This window comes from Heterocephalus glaber, unplaced genomic scaffold, assembly GCF_053883595.1.
Source record: "Heterocephalus glaber isolate CG9 unplaced genomic scaffold, H.glaber_assembly_v1.0 deba00001606, whole genome shotgun sequence".
Classification (NCBI taxonomy): Eukaryota; Metazoa; Chordata; class Mammalia; order Rodentia; family Bathyergidae; genus Heterocephalus; species Heterocephalus glaber.
In genome coordinates, this window is record NW_028258377.1 from 27,922,587 (window position 1) to 27,940,633 (window position 18,047).

The 18,047-nt window shown below is 37.3% G+C and overlaps 1 long non-coding RNA gene across 4 annotated transcripts in view; it reads left to right on the top strand.

Annotated features, from left to right (window-relative positions):
- The window catches only part of LOC110344818 (uncharacterized), a 190,081-nt gene that overhangs the window by 102,103 nt on the left and 69,931 nt on the right, over positions 1-18,047 (top strand). For all 4 annotated transcript variants that reach the window (XR_015444805.1, XR_015444804.1, XR_002387667.2 and 1 more), the window contains one exon: positions 11,869-12,013. This is a non-coding gene — a long non-coding RNA (uncharacterized LOC110344818). The remainder of the gene's footprint in view (positions 1-11,868; positions 12,014-18,047) is intronic.

Consider the following 18,047-nt stretch of genomic DNA (forward strand, 5'->3'; position numbering starts at 1 on the left):
TCATCACAGACACTGGCCTTAAAAGTACTCAAATAAATTCTCTCATAATGTGAAAAATAGCTGTCATATAACCAGTCTGTGAGATTTCATGGAATATGAATAAGGCTCAGACAAGACCATACTATAACCATATTCAGAATAAGACAAAGGCAAAGGCACATGGTAATCACAATAGACTAAACTCTGCCTCCTTTGTTGGATGGGCTGATTCAGTTGCTTTTATCCCCCTGCTTTCTATATAAAATGCATTAAGATAATCCAATTATCAAACTGTCCATGCTTTTTGAAGACCCTCTAGTGGAGAACCAGCCTCTGTTTCCTTAAGCCCTTCTGAGAATTTTCCAGCACAAGCCTAATCCTACAAGAAGGCCCTCCTGGCCCCCTGGCCCCTTCCCAAGACAGCTATGGTTACTTAGGAGATTGTTCTACCTGAGTGTAGCACACTTTTTTGCCAGGTGTTCTGGGTACTATTTGGCTAGTGTCTTCAACTGCTTTGCAATTTATTCTTAGTAATAATAAGGTTATGTTGTAATACTTTCTATTCCAATTTAACAATATTTCTAGAATAGTCTACCTTTATAAACAGAAAAAGCAAGTTGTTTTACTAAAACTGACTTTTGAGGATAGAGTTTGAGAAGTAATACATTCAGTAGATATAGTCTAAGCCTTAAAAATAGTAATTTATGCCTTACTAGTGAAAAAGGCAGTGTAGAAAAAAAGAACATCAGAAGAAAAATGTATGGTAGACTTCCACATACTTATCCTGTTTGTGTAACTTATCATTACTTAATTTTAATTTCTCCACTTGCAAAATGGACATATTAAAATCTACAAGCTGGTCTTTTGGTTTTACTGAGCAAAGTACATAGGTATATATATGACTTATAGCTTATTTATAAAGATCTGTAAATGTACCTATGGAAATGTAATACACACACTTTGTTTCATACTAAAATCACCTACAGAATTTTTTTCTACTCATGAGGGAATTTCTAAAAATTGCAATGCCTATATCAAGTTAACTAGAATTCTGAGAGTGAAACCTAACTAGGATTTTTATTCTTGAATACATGTCAGATGATTCCAGTGTGCAGCTAGTTGGAGAAGTGGATTAGAATGGTGCTTTTCAAAACTTAAAACTTCATACAAATTACTTTCAGTCTTGATCAAATATAGATTTTGATCCAATAAATAGCTTTAGTAGTAGCAGGAGGTGGCAAAAAATCTATATTTCTAATGAATTACCAGGTGATGTTGATATTGCCAGTGAACCAGCTGTGGAATAGTTGACTATAAAACAGTGAATAGAGACTCTAAACAGTATCTTTAATAGACAAGAGGGAAATAAAAATTGTAAATACTGTCATAGCTCAAGTTAATAGCAAAGAAACACAAGTTAGTAGTACCTCAGAAGCTGGCAAGGAAAACAAAACATTATTTGTGTACAAAAGAATATTTTATGGTTATATTCCCTGTCTCTCATTCCCTCACCTTCCAAGTGAGTTAGGGTAGAAACACTGAAAAGGTTAAGCACACAATGAAGAAGAAAACAGGAAAATGCAAAAGAATAAAAAGCTCAACAAATTTGGTCTGTAAGTAATTAGAAAGGAATTAAGTGCTTATGGAAATTATTTTCACTTTGTTTGACAAAATGAAAATAATTCTTAATATGTGTACATAAATTTTGCTGTTTGTATGGTGCATTTATAAATAATGTGCTACTAGAAAAGAAAAGATGGGCCAATATGTGTTACTGCACTGAGAAATGTTCTGGGTACAGTACAAATAAATGTTTCATTAGGTGGAAAATCACAAAAAGAAATTGGAAAGACTGAACGTTAAAGATTCTTCAGCATCCAGTGAGGCTAAGTAAATGTGTATTTTAGAAAGATTCACAGCTCTGACCAATACTGCCCAGAGACTAATTAATTAGTCTGCATGGCGGGCCCAATTACAATCTCTCCAGACAGTGATTCTGTAGGTAAAGTTTCATTATCAAGTACCAACTATGTACAAATGTTAAAAGATACTAGAAAAATAAGACCTCACCTTTATCCTTAAATAACTCATAAATCTAGTAAAAACATTGTGATGTCATTGCTAGAAATGAAATCTGTCATATTTCTCCTATTAGCTGGAAATTTGGCCTTGTGCTTGTGATTTCTTTTCTTTCTACCTCCTAGAGTTTTGCAACAGAAGGGTGTCTTCTTGAGTCCTGCTAACATAATATACTTTGAGGATAAGGGGAGTAAGGAGATCAGAGTAGGAAATTCTTCAATTGTCTAAATCTACCCGGTTTATGAGCTATTTCAAGCACACTGAGACCCACTGTTGATGCAATATTGGTGAATAGGCTAAAATGAGACTTTGTGTATTCATAGAGACTATTATCTGAGCTGAAAATTCACAATGATAAAAACTTTGTTATCCCAGAAGGTTACAGGAATGGCAGAGAGAATGGATAGAATTTGAATTGGAGGTTTGTTACTCCTGAACACTCCATGCTTTGATTTGGTTTGATTGGATTTGGAACACCTGGTTTGAAGATGTTCTTGGTCATTTCTGTGTAAAGAAATTGGCCTGACAAGGGGTAGTCTTGGAAGACAATGAGCAAGTGTAAAGTTTCAGGAGAGGGAAAATAGACCTTAATGATCTCTTGCTAGTGATAAGTCAGTCTATTTGTTAATAGGCTCATCTGTGCCCTCCACAGGTTTGAACATTTCCTATTCCATCTTTAGATGGAATGAGGGAAGATCTTCAGATGGAAGATGAGGGAAATTATCAGGAATCTAATGTACCTGAAATGCCAAGAAACAAAAGATATCTTCCTCTGAGCCCAAAATATCATTCCTAATATACCCAACAAGCTAGAGTAACTGATCAAAATATGGCCACCGTGTGCAGATTTGACTGCTATACATTTCTTGTCCATTATTTGCTGTCTAGTCACATACACTCTTTACAAGGGATCTCAGAGTGCCTGGCCAAGAGAGGTTCCACCCAAGTACGTCTTCAGGGATAAAAGACCCAATCGTGACCCTCCTGCAGAGACAGTTATCATAGAAATTGTATAGACATTTGATCCAAAGACTGTACAACCCTGAAGTAGCTATGGTCTCATGGCTAGGGTTTTTTTATTTTCTTATCTTGATTTGATTATGATTTGTCTCAGTGTGAGTCTCTTTGTATTTATCCAACTTAGGAAGCTTTGCATCCTGGGAATGTAGATAAATGGTTTCATCAATTTAGAGAAATTCCCGCATTATTTCTTGAAATTATTTTCTCCTTTTTCTTTTCATTTTCTTTTCTTCTGATGCAATTACATGCTCATTAATACTCTTTTTAGTGTCTTTTACATCTCTGAAACTCTGTTCATTTATCTTCAATTGTTTTTTCTGTTTTGCAGACTGACAAATTTCTTTAACCTATCCTCAACTTCACTGATTCTTCTGTTAGCTCAAATCTGTTCATCTCTCATGAATTTTTTTATTTCAGTTACTTTTGTTTTTCAAATACAGAATTTCCATTTGGTTCTTTTGTAATTTCTATTTCCTTATTGGAAAAAAATCTATTTTAATTTATCGTTATGCTTTGTTTTTATTTTTTAAGCCATGGCTTTCTTAATTATTGGAGTATATTTGGACTAGCTACTTTGAAATATTTGTCTACTAAATCCAGTATTTGAAACACTGAGGAACAGTTGCTATAGAGTATATTGACTGCTTTCTTTTCCCTGAGTGTGCTAAACACGTTGTTGTTGCTTTGCGTGTCTCATAACTTTTTGTTGAAAACTCAACTTTTAGATTATATATCCTACTGCCTTGCTTCTGATTCTCCACCCTTCTCCAAAGGTTGTTACTGTTTGTGTTAGTCAGCTTTTTGTTACTGTGACCAAATATCTGATAAAAACAACACAAAGGAGGAAAGATTTATTTTGGCTCACAGTTTCAGAGGTTTCAATCCTTGGTTGGCTGGCTTTATTGTTTCCGGGTCTGTGGTGAGCTCATATATCACGGTCGAAAGGTATAATTGGCAAAGCTGCTTCTGTTGTGGCAGCCAGGAAGCAAAGCAGGAAAGAACCAGAGAGATACAGTTCTTTTTTTTTAATCTTTATTGGTACATTTTAGACATACAATACATTTATATTTATCATTGGGTGCTTGTATCTGTACATGATGTATCTTGGTTCTTATTTTTTCCCTCATTACCTGTGTGCCCTTCACCCTCTCCACCCTTCCCTATTTACACAGACTTTGTTTCCATTTTTTTTTTCTTTCTCGTAATTTTTCCTTTCCCTTCTTCCTTTTTCCCTTCCCCTCCTGCCACCCTTACACCTTTGGACCTTTTCTTATTTCAAATTACCAATTATTCATTTTAATCATTTTCATCCTTATTTACACTCTCAGTTCCTCACACTAGAGAAACTATTTGGTATTTACATGTGTGTCCTCTTTATTTCCCTTAAGAGTATGGCCTCAATATGCATCCATTTAGCTCTAAATATCTCTAGTTTCTCTTTCTTTATGGCTGAGTAGTACTCCATTTTATAAAAAAAACAACAACACACATCTTCTTTATCCAGTTTCCAGTTGATGGCCACTTGGGCTGTTTCCAAGCTTTAGCTATTACAAACTGTGCCACTATAAACATAGGTGCACATATATTGCTGTGGTATGATTCTTTTAATACTTTGGGGAAGATATTCAGTAGGGGAATACCTGGGTCAAATGGGGCCTGTAGTCCTAGTTCTTTGAGGTGTCTCCACACTGATTTCCACAGTAGTTGGACCAGGCTGCACTCCCACCAACAATGGAGAAGGGTTTCTTTCTCTCCACACCCCTGCCAGCATTTGTTATTGGTTGATTTCTTGATAGCAGCCATTCTTAATGGTGTGAGGTAGAATCTCAGTTTTGTTTTCATCTGCATCTCTTGAATGACCAGTGATGTTGAACATTTTTTCATGTATTTATTTGCTGCTTTTACTTCTTTGTCTGAGAAATGTCTGTTCATTGCAGATGCCCATTTCTGAATTGGGTCTTTGAATTTGGGGGGGGTCTGATTTTTTTTCAATTCTTTATATATTCTTGATAATAGATCTTTGTCTGAGATACAGCTGCTAAAAATTTCTTCCCACATTGTAGGTTGTCTCTTAGCTCTGTTGGTAGTTTCTCTTGCAGTGCAGAAGCTTTTTAATAAGATTAGATCCCAGTTGTTGATTCTTGGTGCTAGCTCCCCTGCTACTGAAGATTTGTTCATAATGTCTTTTCCTATGCCAATGTCATTAAGAGTTCTACCTAACTTATATTCTAGCTAGTTTAGTATTTCTGCCTTAATATTTAGATCTTTAATCCACTTCAATCTTAGTTTAGTGCACGGTGATAGGTATGGGTCTAGTTTTAATCTTTGGCAGGTTGAAATCCAGTTTTTCCAACACCATTTACTAAATAGGCTATCTTTCCTTCAATAAGAGTGGTTGGCTCCTTTGTCAAAGAAGAGATGGCTGAGTATGTCTAGAGTTGTTTCTGCATCTTCTAATCTATTCCACTGATCTTCGGGTCTGTTTCTTTGCCAGTGCCATGCTGTTTTTATCAGAGTAGCTTTGTAGTATAGTTTCAAGTTGGGGATTGTGATACCCCTAGCCATGTCTCTGTTGCCTAGAATTGCTTATGCTATTCTAGGTTTCTTCTGCTTCCAAATGAATTTTTGGATTGTTTTCTCTAGTTCTGTAAAGTATATTGTTGAAATTTCAATTGGCACTGCATTAAATCTATATAGTAGTTTTGGAAGTATGGCCACTTTCACTATATTGGTTCTTCCTACCCAGGAGCAAGGGATATCTTTCTGTTTTCTTATATCCTCTTCAATCTCCTTCTTCAGAGTGCTGTAGTTTTCAGTGTAGAGGTCTTTTGCTTCCTTTGTTAGGTTGATTCCTAGATATTTCATTTTTTTAGATGCTATTGTAAAAGGAATTATTTCCTGGATTTCTCCCTCAATGGGTCTGCTATTTGTGTATAAGAAGGCTATTGTTTTTTGAGAGTTGACTTTGAATCCAGCTACTCTACTGAATCAGTCAATTAGATCTAGAAGACTTATGACCGAGTTTTTGGGGTCTTCTATGTAAAGTATCATATCATCAGCAAATAATGATACTTTAACATCTTCCTTTCCTATCTTTATTCCTTTTATTTCTTTCTCTTTTCTAATTGCTGTGGCTAATGCTTCCAGAACAATATTGAACAGGAGTGGTGATAGTGGGCATCCTTGTCTTGATCCTGATTTTAGGGTGAAGGTTTTCAGTTTTTGACCATTTAGTATGATGTTGGCTGTTGGTTTTTCATAGCCTTAATCAGGTTGAGATAAAGCCCTTCTATTCCAATTTTCTGTAGGGTATTTATCATGAATGGGTGTTGGATTTGGTCAAATGTTGCATCTATTGAGATGATCATATGGTTTTTGTCCTTGACCCTGTTGATATAGTGTATTACATTTATTGATTTTTGAATGTTGAACCATCCTTGCATCCCTGGGATAAATACAACTGGTCAGAGTGTATGATCTTCTTCATGACACTCTGTATTCTGTTTGCCAGTATCTTGTTGAGGACTTTTCCATCTACGTTCATTAGGGAGATTGGTGTGTGGTTGTATTTTTGGGTTGGGTCTTTCTCTGGTTTTGGAATCAAAGTAATACTTTCTTTCTGGAATGAATTTGGAAGCCTTGCTTCCCTTTCAGTTTCCTTGATGAGTTTAAAGAGTAATGGTGATAGTTCTTCTTTAAATGTCTTGTAGAATTCAGCAGTGAAACCATCAGGACCTGGGCTTTCCTTTGTTAGTAAATTTTTTTATTACATTTGCAATTTCACTCATTGTTATTGGGGTGTTTAGAATTTCTATATCTTCTTCATTTAACTTTGGCAATTTGTATGTATCTAGGAATCTGTCCATTTCTTCTGTGTTTTCTATTTTATTAGAGTAGAGGTTCTCTAAGTAGGTATTGATGATCTTCTGGATTTCTGCTGGATCTGTTGCGGCTTCAACTTTTTCATTCTTAATTGCATGGATTTGACCCTTTTCTTTCCTTTCTTTGATAAGGTTGGCTAAAATTTTATCAATTTTATTTATTCTTTCAAAAAACCAACTCTTTGATTCATTGATTTTTTGTATCATTCTCTTTGTCTCCATTGCATTGATTTCTGCTTGGATCTTTATAATTTCCTTTCTTGTACAAGCTTTGGGTTTGTTATGCTCTTCTTTTTCTAGGAGCTTGAGGTTCTGCATTAGATTATTTAACTGAGTTCTCTCTGTTGTCCTAATATGGGCATTCACTGCTATGAATTTCCTACATAGAACTGCCTTCATTGTGTCCCACAGATTCCTGTATGTTGTACTGGCATTATCATTTACTTGTAGAAATTGTCTAATTTCTTCTTTAATTTCCTCTGTCACTCATTGGTTGTTCAGGAGGGTGTTATTCAATTTCCATTTGTTTGTGGGCATTTTGTGGTTTCTTATGTTATTGATCTCCAATTGTATTGCACTATGGTCTGATAATATACAGGGGATAACTTTGATTCTTTTACATTTACTTAGATATGTCCTATGAGCTAGCATGTGATCTATTTTGGAGAATGACCCGTGTGCAACTGCAAAGAATGTGTATTCTGATTTTGTGAGGTGGAACACTCTGTAAACATCTATTAAGTCCATTTGTTCAATAGCTTGGCTCAGTTCTAGAATTTCATTGTTAATTTTTTTTTTTCTGGATGATCTGTCTACTTGTGAGGTGTTGAGGTCCCCCACTACAATTGTATTAGTGCTTATTTGGTTTTTCATGTCCATTAATATTTGTTTTGCATAGTTGGGGACATTTGTATTTGGTGCATATATATTTAGGATTGTCATCTCTTCCTCTTGGATTGTTCCCTTCACAAGGATGTAGTGACCATCTTTGTCCCTCTTAATTAGTTTTGGTTTGAAATCTACTTTGTCTGCAAATAAGATTACTATCCCTGCTTTTTTCTGAGTTCCTGTCATGTGGAGAACTGTTTTCCATCCTTGTACTTTCAGTCTATGAATTTCCTTTTGAGTTAGGTGTGTTTCTTGTATACAGCATATTGCTGGGTTTTGCTTCTTAATCCATTCTGTCAGTCTATTTCTTTTGAGGCCATTGACATGGATAGTTATAATTGAGAGATATTGACTCATCCTTGTCATGATATTTTACTGTTGTTGGCTCTTTTATTTCTTATTTTTTTCCCCTTTCCATTTAGTGTCTTACCTTGTGTGGTGTCTTCTCTCTGTTGGGGCTCATGGAGTTGTGACCTTCATTGTTTTTTTCTAGAATATTTCTGAAAATTGTTTGGAGTGCTGGTTTGGTGTTCATGAAATTTCTCAGGTGTTCTTTGTCGTGAAAGTATCTAATTTCCCCATCAATTTTGAAAGATAATTTTGCAGGATACAACAGTCTAGGTTGGAAGTTATTTTCTTTTAGGGCTTGAAATACTTCACTCCAGGCTCTCCTTGACTTGAGGGTTTGTGTTGAGAAGTCTGCCATGATTCTGATGGGCTTTCCTTTGTAGGTTATTTGTTTCTTTTCTCTCGCTGCCTATAGAATTTTGTTCTTCTGTTGGGTTTCTGGGATCTTGACTATTATAGGTCTAGGTGTAGATTTTTTTTTTTTGGTCATGGATAGTTTGAGTTCTATATGCCTCATTTATCTGTATGTCCAATTCTCTACCTCTCCCTGGGAAGTTTTCTACTATTACTTCTGTGAGCAGTTTTTTATCAATTGTACTTTCTCCTGTTTTTTGTGGACTCCTATCAGTCTTATGTTATTCTTCTTTGCATCATCTAGCAGCTGTTGGATTGATTTCTCATGGTCCCTCCCTATCTTTAAGAAATCTCTGTTTTCATGGTCCTTAAGTACAATCCTGTCTTCTATATCTGATATTCTGTCTTCAGATTCTCTTAGTCTGCTCTGCATACTTTCAATGGAGTTTTTAATCTCCTGAATATCTGTTTGAATCTGTTTCATGGATTCTATTTCTTTCTTATGTTGGGTGATCATGGTTTCCATCTCTTTTTTATGCTGGGCATTCATGGCTTCCAGCATGTTTCTGATCTCATCTATTTTCTTATCTGTTTCTGCTCTAGAGCCTCTAATCATGTCTTTCACTCTGCTTACCATCTCTGTATTTATCTGGGAGATTATTTCTGCTTTGAATTTTTCCAGAGCCTCATGCATCTGCTTTGTTACTTCCTGTGCTATCAGTTCAGGGTGTCCAGGTGGTTGATTATCAGATTTTTCCACCTCATTTCCCCCAGAATTTCCTTTTTGTGGCATGGAAGCCTGCATTTGTGCCTTGCTTAAATGTCTTCTCATTTTGTTTTTGGAACTGTCCTTGGTTTTGAAGGACCCTAGTTAGCAAAACAGACTCCATATTGCTGCTGAATGACCCACCTGCCTGCCCTTTAGATGAACTTAAAAGGAGGAAGCTTAGAAACCTCCTCCCCTTAGAAAGTCTTTTAGAAACAACAATTAATCAACTATTGTTTTACAAATGTTCTAACAGCAGGACGTTCTGCTTCTGTACCTTCTGCTTGCTTTGCTAGTTCTATCCCAATGGGGGGCGTAGAAACTGTTGGCCTCAAAGGTGTAAAAAACATGTTTGTCTCCCCCCAGTCGGGGCTCAAGTCCGATGCTCAGCTCGGGTCCCAGCCAGTAATAAATTCCTGTGTGGATTTAATATCAGTGTCTTGTTGGTTCTCTCTCGCTGGGTGTAACAGCTTAATTCCTGGGTTGATATTTCAAAATTGCTTAATGTAGGTATCTTTGTTGCTTATGTTTAAAACTCTTGTGGAATGATTGCTTTTCAGAGGTGTCTTCCAGATATAGCTTGTGTTTAGGTTCTGAGACTCTAATGACTGAGGCTGTTTTATTTACCTTATACCAGGAAGGAAAACTGATTAGATCAATCACAACATGTTAGCCCAAATGATACAATCAGCAATACCACAGCATCAAGTGCAGCTTAGAAAATAACCATTTGTGGTAGTTATTAATCTATCACATTTAACTATGTGAATTAAATTAAAACCAAGGACCAACCCAACATATGTTTATAGTGAATAAACTCTTCAATATAGCATCTTTCCCCTTCGGGATGGGGAGCTAGAAGGAGTTGGGGAGGGAGGGACAGGTAGGAAGATCAGGAAAGATTAGCGATGAGGCCAGAAGACACAGGAAGATCACACAAACTCTAAGGAATTGTTAAAGGCAAGAGGAAAGGGCAGAATGAAAGAACAAAGATGTGAACAGAATCACCTAACAGTAACAGAGAGGCTAGATACTATATTTACTTTCCTTTAAAACTAATGATAATAAAGAGGAAGAAAAATAGAAGAAAAGAAAAATAAAGGAGAAATCCAAATTCAGTGCAGAAAGGAACAAATGGGGAGATGAAGAGCAATGTGGGACAGTGAGAGAATGAGTGAGACAGAGAGAGATAAAGAAAAGATAAAAGAAAGAAAAGTAAAAATTTGAAAAGAGTAGAAAAAAGTAAAAATTAAGAATTAAAAATAACAGAAAAAAATTTTTTTTCTTTTTTGAAAATACCAAAAAATAAAAATGATGGGCCTCCTTCAGGGTATGTCTCTGCTGTCAGAGTAGGCAATGTAGGCATCCGTGTGTATATATGAGTCAATGAGTCTCAGCAAGCCAGCAGCAGACCTGTGAGGCAGATTTCTGGCTGCTAGTCCCAAGTTGAGCTCCCTGTCCTCCTGCAGGGTTGAGCTCTGCAAAGTTCTACTGCAGGTTCCAATTGCCCTTCCCCTGAAGATAGTGCACATTTTGATGGGAGGTAATGGTCCCAAGTGATAATCCCTCCAACTTACCAAGTACGGAGGTCTGGTGTGCCTTTATTGTAGAGATTCTCTTTACTTTTCTGCTAAGCTTCAGTTTTCATCCAGGAGCCTGAGAAGCCCTCTTTCTATTACTAACTTCTGCTCTATCTTGTGATGCTCAGGACAAGGGCCTTTATAATCCCCTCTGCCTCTGTAGTGTGGGACCAGGTAGCAGAAGAGCCAGAAGGCCAGAGGTGGGGGGTAGGAGGAGTGAGCCTTGGAGGCACTCCACAGAGCACCGGATGGGGCCAGGGCTCCAAGCTGCGCCTGCGACCTCACCGTGGCATGGGTGGGGCCCAGGATGGTGTCAGGGAGCTTCATGCTGTTTGGCTCACCCGCTTGGCCTGGCTAGTCACTCTGTATGGGGCCAGAGTTCCAAGGCCTGCCTGGGACCTCCATCCTTTGTATCTCTATTTAGTAAACAGCATGGGCTAAATGTAAAATCTTCCCTCTTCTTTTTTTCCTTCTTTTTTTCCTTCTTTCTTTCCTTTCTTTCTCTATCCTTCCTTTCTCCATCTTTCCTTTCCTTCCTCCCTTTTCTTCCTTCCTTTCTTCCTTCTTTACCCCGTCCTTACTTCTTTCCCTCTTTCTTACTTTTCTTCTTTCTTCCTTCCTTCTTCCATTCTTCCTTCCCTCCTTTGCTTCCTCCTTTCTTCTCTCCCTTCTCATTTTTAATCCTTATTTTCTTGGGGTCACCTTTGGGTCTGCTTAACGTAATTAAAAGCAAGGCTATATTTGAAGACATTTGGCTACTGAGTCTTCAGATCGCTGTCAGTGGATGACAAGGAACTACATTAAAAGTTTAGGCATTTAAAACATGATGCAGACATACTTTCTGAGAGGTTCAGCAGTTTGGTCTTCACTAGCCGTAGCAAACTGCCTCAGTCAAGAATAAGTGTGCTGAAGCGACAATTGCAAACTACATCTGTATTAGCACACATCATCTGATATCCCCCACTTTTTCCAGACATGTTGCTCAGCTGTGCTACACCTCCAGTTCTACTGATTTCCTCTTCCAACTGTGACAACAAGGCTGGTGATCCTTATGGCTTGTCCCACTCTGGAAGCACCTCTATGGCAATGAAGCTGAGTAAAGATGGAAAATTCCTCAGGTAAGAACACCTCAGCTCCCAGTGTTCTTACCAAAATTCAGCAGTTTTTCAAGCATAAGTGCTCCTTGGATTAGTTTATACCTTTAGTCAATTTCCACATGCTGAAGTGCATTTTTCTAAGTTCTGTCCAGTTTTACAGATCCTTTTCATTGACAGCATCTGTTAATCACCTTACACAGCAATAAGCAAAACTCCTACCACCTGTCCTCTTTTCTGAAGGTGATAATACTGCTTTCCTGCTAGGGTTTTATTATAATTCTTCTAGAATCAAAAATATTATTGAATTCTGGTCTTTTTCATCATCTGGCCTTTAAAGATTTTTTCAACTTTCTCAGACCCATTCCTAGGACTCAAAGTTAATGTGAACTTTGTTCTTGTTTGTCTTTCGGACTTAAAGCAACAGAGGAATTAATGATGAAATGAGCACCACCACCACCAACCACAAAACCGGGAGGTTTAAGTAGTTGAAACATTGGTTTAGAACCAGTTAGATCCAGACTCCTGACCCCTGACTTAGGGTCTCTAAGCATTAATAACTTCATTTGAAAATAGGTTCACAGTACTACCTACTTCATAGTGTCTGCAGTGGCATATATCATATGAAATACCTACTGCTGAGCCAACAGTGCAGTCACCTGGCATTCAGTGGGTGCCTATTGCTTCATTACCAGTTATCCATGGAAATCAGCATCTACAAGCCTAAATGTGATCACAACACGATGAGAAAGAGAGGATTGGGGTTTTGGGAGCATTTGTGCCCTCTGTCTACCAGGATGAGTCTAAACAAGAAGGCTTCCTCTCTAAACACACATCTTCTGTCAAGCAAGGAGATCACATCAAACCATTCATAAGAATCCTTCTGGGTCTAATATTCACAGGTCTGTGAATTCTTCCCTCTTTCCAAATTCAAACACCATTCATTAGAAGTTTACTGTATGGTACTTTTTAATATCTACCCAGCCAAATTAAGTCCTTCATGAGCAAAGTCCATTTTAATTACTTATGTTATATCCCAAATACCTACTTCCTAAATTTTCCCATGGCCCTAAAAAACAAGTCACTTATTGGAAGGGCTGGAGAAAACCAACCTTCCAGCCCAGAGCTCTTCCCAGCTAATTTCATCATCCATTGAAGTGTTGGATCATATTCCCTATTACTATACTATTCCAGGCTTAGCATCAAGTGACTTATTTGCAGGGGTGGTGAAAACCAGTCTTCCAGACATGATCATTTAATTATCTGATGAAAGGTTGGGGAGTGTTTCCTTTAATGATAGGATTCCCCTCCTATATCACCAAGACACAATAAGGACATTTGAAAAGTCCATTGTCTCTGTGAGTATCACTAAGGAATAATGAAATCTAGTGTTCTGAATTCTTACCTTGGTTTCATCTGTAACTGGCAAGTTTTAATACCTCATAATATCATAGTTTTCTCATTTATGAAGTGGAGATAGAAGAAAATAATACCCTTATTATGTAAATGGGATGATTTTTGGAAGTGCTTAATAAATGCACTGATGGTAGTGCTAAAAATCATTGTTGTCCTTGCCATAAAACATCAATATTCAAGCGTAAAGCAGTGATTTTCAATGATGGGGGATGTTATAGGTTAAATTATGTTCTCTACAAGGATATATTGCAGTCATAAACCTCAATATTTGTGAATGTTGTGATCTCATTTTAAAATAAGGTCTTTAGAATTATAATAAAATTCAGATGAGGTCATACTGAATTAGAGTGGGGCCCCAGTCCAATAACTTGTGTCCTTGGGAGAAGGAAATTTGTACACAATCACACAGGTAAAGTACCACCATGGCAAAAATTTGAGTGATACATCTACAAACCCAGGACTACCCAGGACTGTTGACAGTCATCTGAAGGTAGAAGGAAACAAGAAAAAAAATCCTCCCCTAGACTATTCAGAGAGATCATGGCCCTGATGGCAACTTTATTTCAGATTCCATCCTGTAATACTGTTACAGAAAAAAAAAAATGTCTGTTACTTTAAACCTCCTAGTGTATGGTGATTTGTTATGAAAGTTCTAGGAAACTAATAAATACAATTGACTATTAAAATAATCTGGGGAGGATTTTGAAAGCACGCATTCTTGGGCTTTATATAAGGAGTATTGTTCTCATGAGAGTTAAGATGAACTGGAAAATCTATTTTTCTTTTAAAGTTCTTGAGATAATTCTGCTGCTCAAGCAGAATTGATAACCATTGATATGTAATACCATTGGCATTTATATAAAGTTGTGTATAATGGAATATATGCCTTTATATAAAGGGATAATATCTAAAATTGATTGTAAAATGTTTCAAATTGGGATATCATCTTGTTCCATTTTCTCACTCCCACTGACCATAGTGTACCATGTCATGGTACATACTGCGTGTTTAAAGTAATATCTATGTAGCTAAGAGCAGCACTAAGTCTCAGAGTTTCTGTTAAGTACTGTATGTGGGCTACCTTATTTAATCCTAAAGAAAATCTTGTGAGATAGAGTCAATTATTATTTCCCATTTTAGGACATCTAGATGCAGAGAAATGAAGTGATTTTCACAAGGTCACATAAACCTGTTAATTGGGCAGAGCAGAAATTTAAACACAGATGGTCAAATTGAAGAAGCAGCTCTCTTTGGTATACTACTTCAATGTTTCTGATTTAATTTTGGCTCTCTAAAATGGAAAGTACCCTCCCATGATTATGAGACAGAAATAAATATTTTTTTTGTTTATAGATGCTGGGGAAGGGGTGCTCAGCACACCTGGAGACCACACAAGCAGAGGTCAAGAAGTATGTGCAGGGTATGAGAGAAAAGGACCCATTTGTAATTATTGCCTTTACTGTGGTCCAGGGAATTTGCCAAACAGGTTTTCTGCCTAGAACTTTATTTGTTGGGTTTAAAGTAAACAGGTACAAGCTCCAGGAGATAATGCGCTGACTGAGAGGCAGTTACTGGGACATGCCTCAACAGTCCATGTGAGAAATGGAGCTCAGGGATACCAGGGAAGTAGATTGTAGGTAGTAGTTGTTCCATATGGTCACCTAGAGACAGCTCTATAAGGCAGATATCTGGACTGATTGCCCTGGACTGGGGAAGGTGTAGAGCTACAATCTGGATTGATGGCAAATGCCCCAGCATCTGGTATAAGAAAGTTAAAGTTATATTCAAAATGGATGCTAAGGCAATATAAAATGACAAGAATTCACTGCAGTTTCCTAAAATTGGAATATACATATTAGGTGCATACATGCTTGGTTTTGATCTATGAAGATGTAATATTAAAAACATAATGACACGGGAATATATTCTTTTTTATTTTCTTCAATTCTGTCTGATTGCTTGAATGAGAAAATCTCAATTCGGTGACAGTGAATTTTAACCCCTGAATAATATTATTAAACCAAAGAATAGATCTGAATATTTGAGCCTCCAGCAGCCAGCAGTGTCAGTGGTGAATGGTATGAATTTTTGCTTATTTCTACAGCTTATCTTCACTGATAGCAGTTAATACTAGTTTTCTATTTATAGTAGTAATAGTTAATTTCTAAATACATGCATACATATTTTAAACAGACAGATTGATTTGAAGAAAAATATAAACTAATATTAGTATCAGTAGTAGAACAAACTGGCCCCCATTACCATAAGATAGTAATGAACAACTAAAATCTGGGAAATATTGCATTATGCAACAAATATACATTAAACTCCTTCTTAACCATTCCACTACTCTGCCCCTGGACAAGCATTCCCAATCGCGTCTCTTTGGGGGAACATTTAACCAAGAGAAAGAAGGGAAAGAAGGTAAAGAGTCTGAGTATGCCATGACAGGCAATTTTGTGTGCTGTTCAAAGAATCTCTGGATGACATTGAGTAATGGAGGCCATTGAAGAGATCGATATCCTGCTAATGAGCATATGAGACTCTAGGAGGCTGATACACTCCACAGTTTGGAAGTAGAGAGCAGAGTCATTTGAGAACTGGGAAATGAACAGAACAGGCCCTTAAGTGAAGCATAACTGAGTACTATTTTGAGACCTGCTTCATCCCCCTACCACACATACACAGTTATGGCCACTGGAAGACACATTTCTGTTACATGACCCCTTCTCTTTGTCTACCGTTTATTAAAGCAGGGGTTAAAAACACTCAAACTAAGACAAGTCAAAAATATCTCCCCTGGAAAGTTTACAGTTGAAACAGAAGATGTTGTTCAATCAGTATCATCTCTTGAACTGGAACAATATATAAACTAGGATGTGTAAATTGCTCCATGATTGGTTCTTGTCATATGCACAGGAAAATAGAGGTCATCAGTCCATATAAAGAGAAATAACAGAGGCATCTGGCAAGGAAAGAAAAGGAAGGTTCTACAGATTCAAGGAGACAAACAGAGCTGTCTCTAGTTATTAGTTCCTGATTCTAATAAGTTACAGTTACCTCATGCAGTACAGTATAATAACTCAAAATGTAGGGCCTTGAACAACTATCTTCTTAGTACCATTTCATTGTATCTCCTGATTTTGGATTTAGGAATGAGGGCAAAAGTGAATTGGGTGGTCTCCTACTTCATATGTCATTGATTAAGGTTATTCAGTAGTATTCAACCAGCAGACAGGCTGGCCTGATAGGATCATCTTGGCTTCACTCATATGTTGATTTTCTATTACTGTAACAAAATACTTCAGGCTAGACAATAAACAAAAAAGGTTTACTCAGCTCACAGTTTTCAAGGATGCAAGTGAAAGGCTTGGCAGCCACATTGTTTTGGCCTCTGGTGAGGGCCCCATGGAGGATGACATCATAGCCAGAAATCGTAAAAGAGAAAAAGATCAAATGGTGAGATAGGAAGCCAAAGAGTGGGGAGAGGACAGATTTGTTCTTTTATAACCACCTATTCTCAAAGCAAATAACTAGCCTCCTACAAAATTTACTTAGCCTATTTCAAGGATGGTAGACCCAATCACCAGTCACCTCCCAATGAGTTCTACCTCTTAAAAGGTTTTACCAGGTCTAAATACCACCACATTGGAGACTGAGGTTCCAATACATGAACTCTTAGGGACAAATTACACCAAAACCTTAGCAACTTGTGTGCAGTGCTTGGTAAAGGTGACAAGGGAAGCTTATCTAGGGCAGCCACCCTGACACCTACACATTGCCTCTCTAGCATGGCAGTCAGTGTCAGACCAGCTCGACTTCTTGCAGAGTTGTTCAGATTTGTCCTAAAAATCATTCCAAGAGAGAAGTAGAAGTTCCCAGTTCCATATATCCAGGGCTGAAACCGGGCACTGTTCTTTTCTGCCCCATTACTATTCAAGCAATTCACTAAGTCCAGGTCAGATTTAAGGTGAGGAGAATGAGACTCAACCGCTCATAAAAATATTAGAAAGGAATTTGCAGCTGCCCTTAATCCACCACATAGTCCTTCATGATGGCTGGCTGCAAGTGGGTTCTTGGAGAACGTTCTGTACCTCCACAGGTGGCTTTGCATTTTGGGTAAGCTTTCTTGAGATGCTTTTGGTTATTCACAGATAACATATGATGGATCATTTATAAGAACAAAGTTTTGTATTTGGTTAGTAATCAAAAATCATTTGAATGAAGCAGATATACCAGTGCACTGAATGAAAAACTGGGTAAATGAGAACAGGCTTGAGTTAGACTACTTTGAAAAAGACCAAGGTTCAAAAACTACAAGTTTCTAGTTTTGTGACCCCAGACTGATTACTTTTCTTTTCTGAGCTTTGGTTTCCTTGTCTGCAAAGGAGAAATAATAGCAGTGTCTACTTGTTTCACTGGTGGTAAGGAGACAAGTTCATATGCATGAACCTTAGCACAGTGCCTTGCTCAAAGAAAGCATCCAGTGAGTGCCATTATTATTATTGTAATTACTTATTATGAAGAGTTTCAACTCATAAGAGAAAGGTGATATATTCAGGAAGATAAATTCTAACTGGAGAAATAGGGCATCCCTACCAAGGGAGAAATAATATTTTAGCTAGCATTAAATTAACATTAG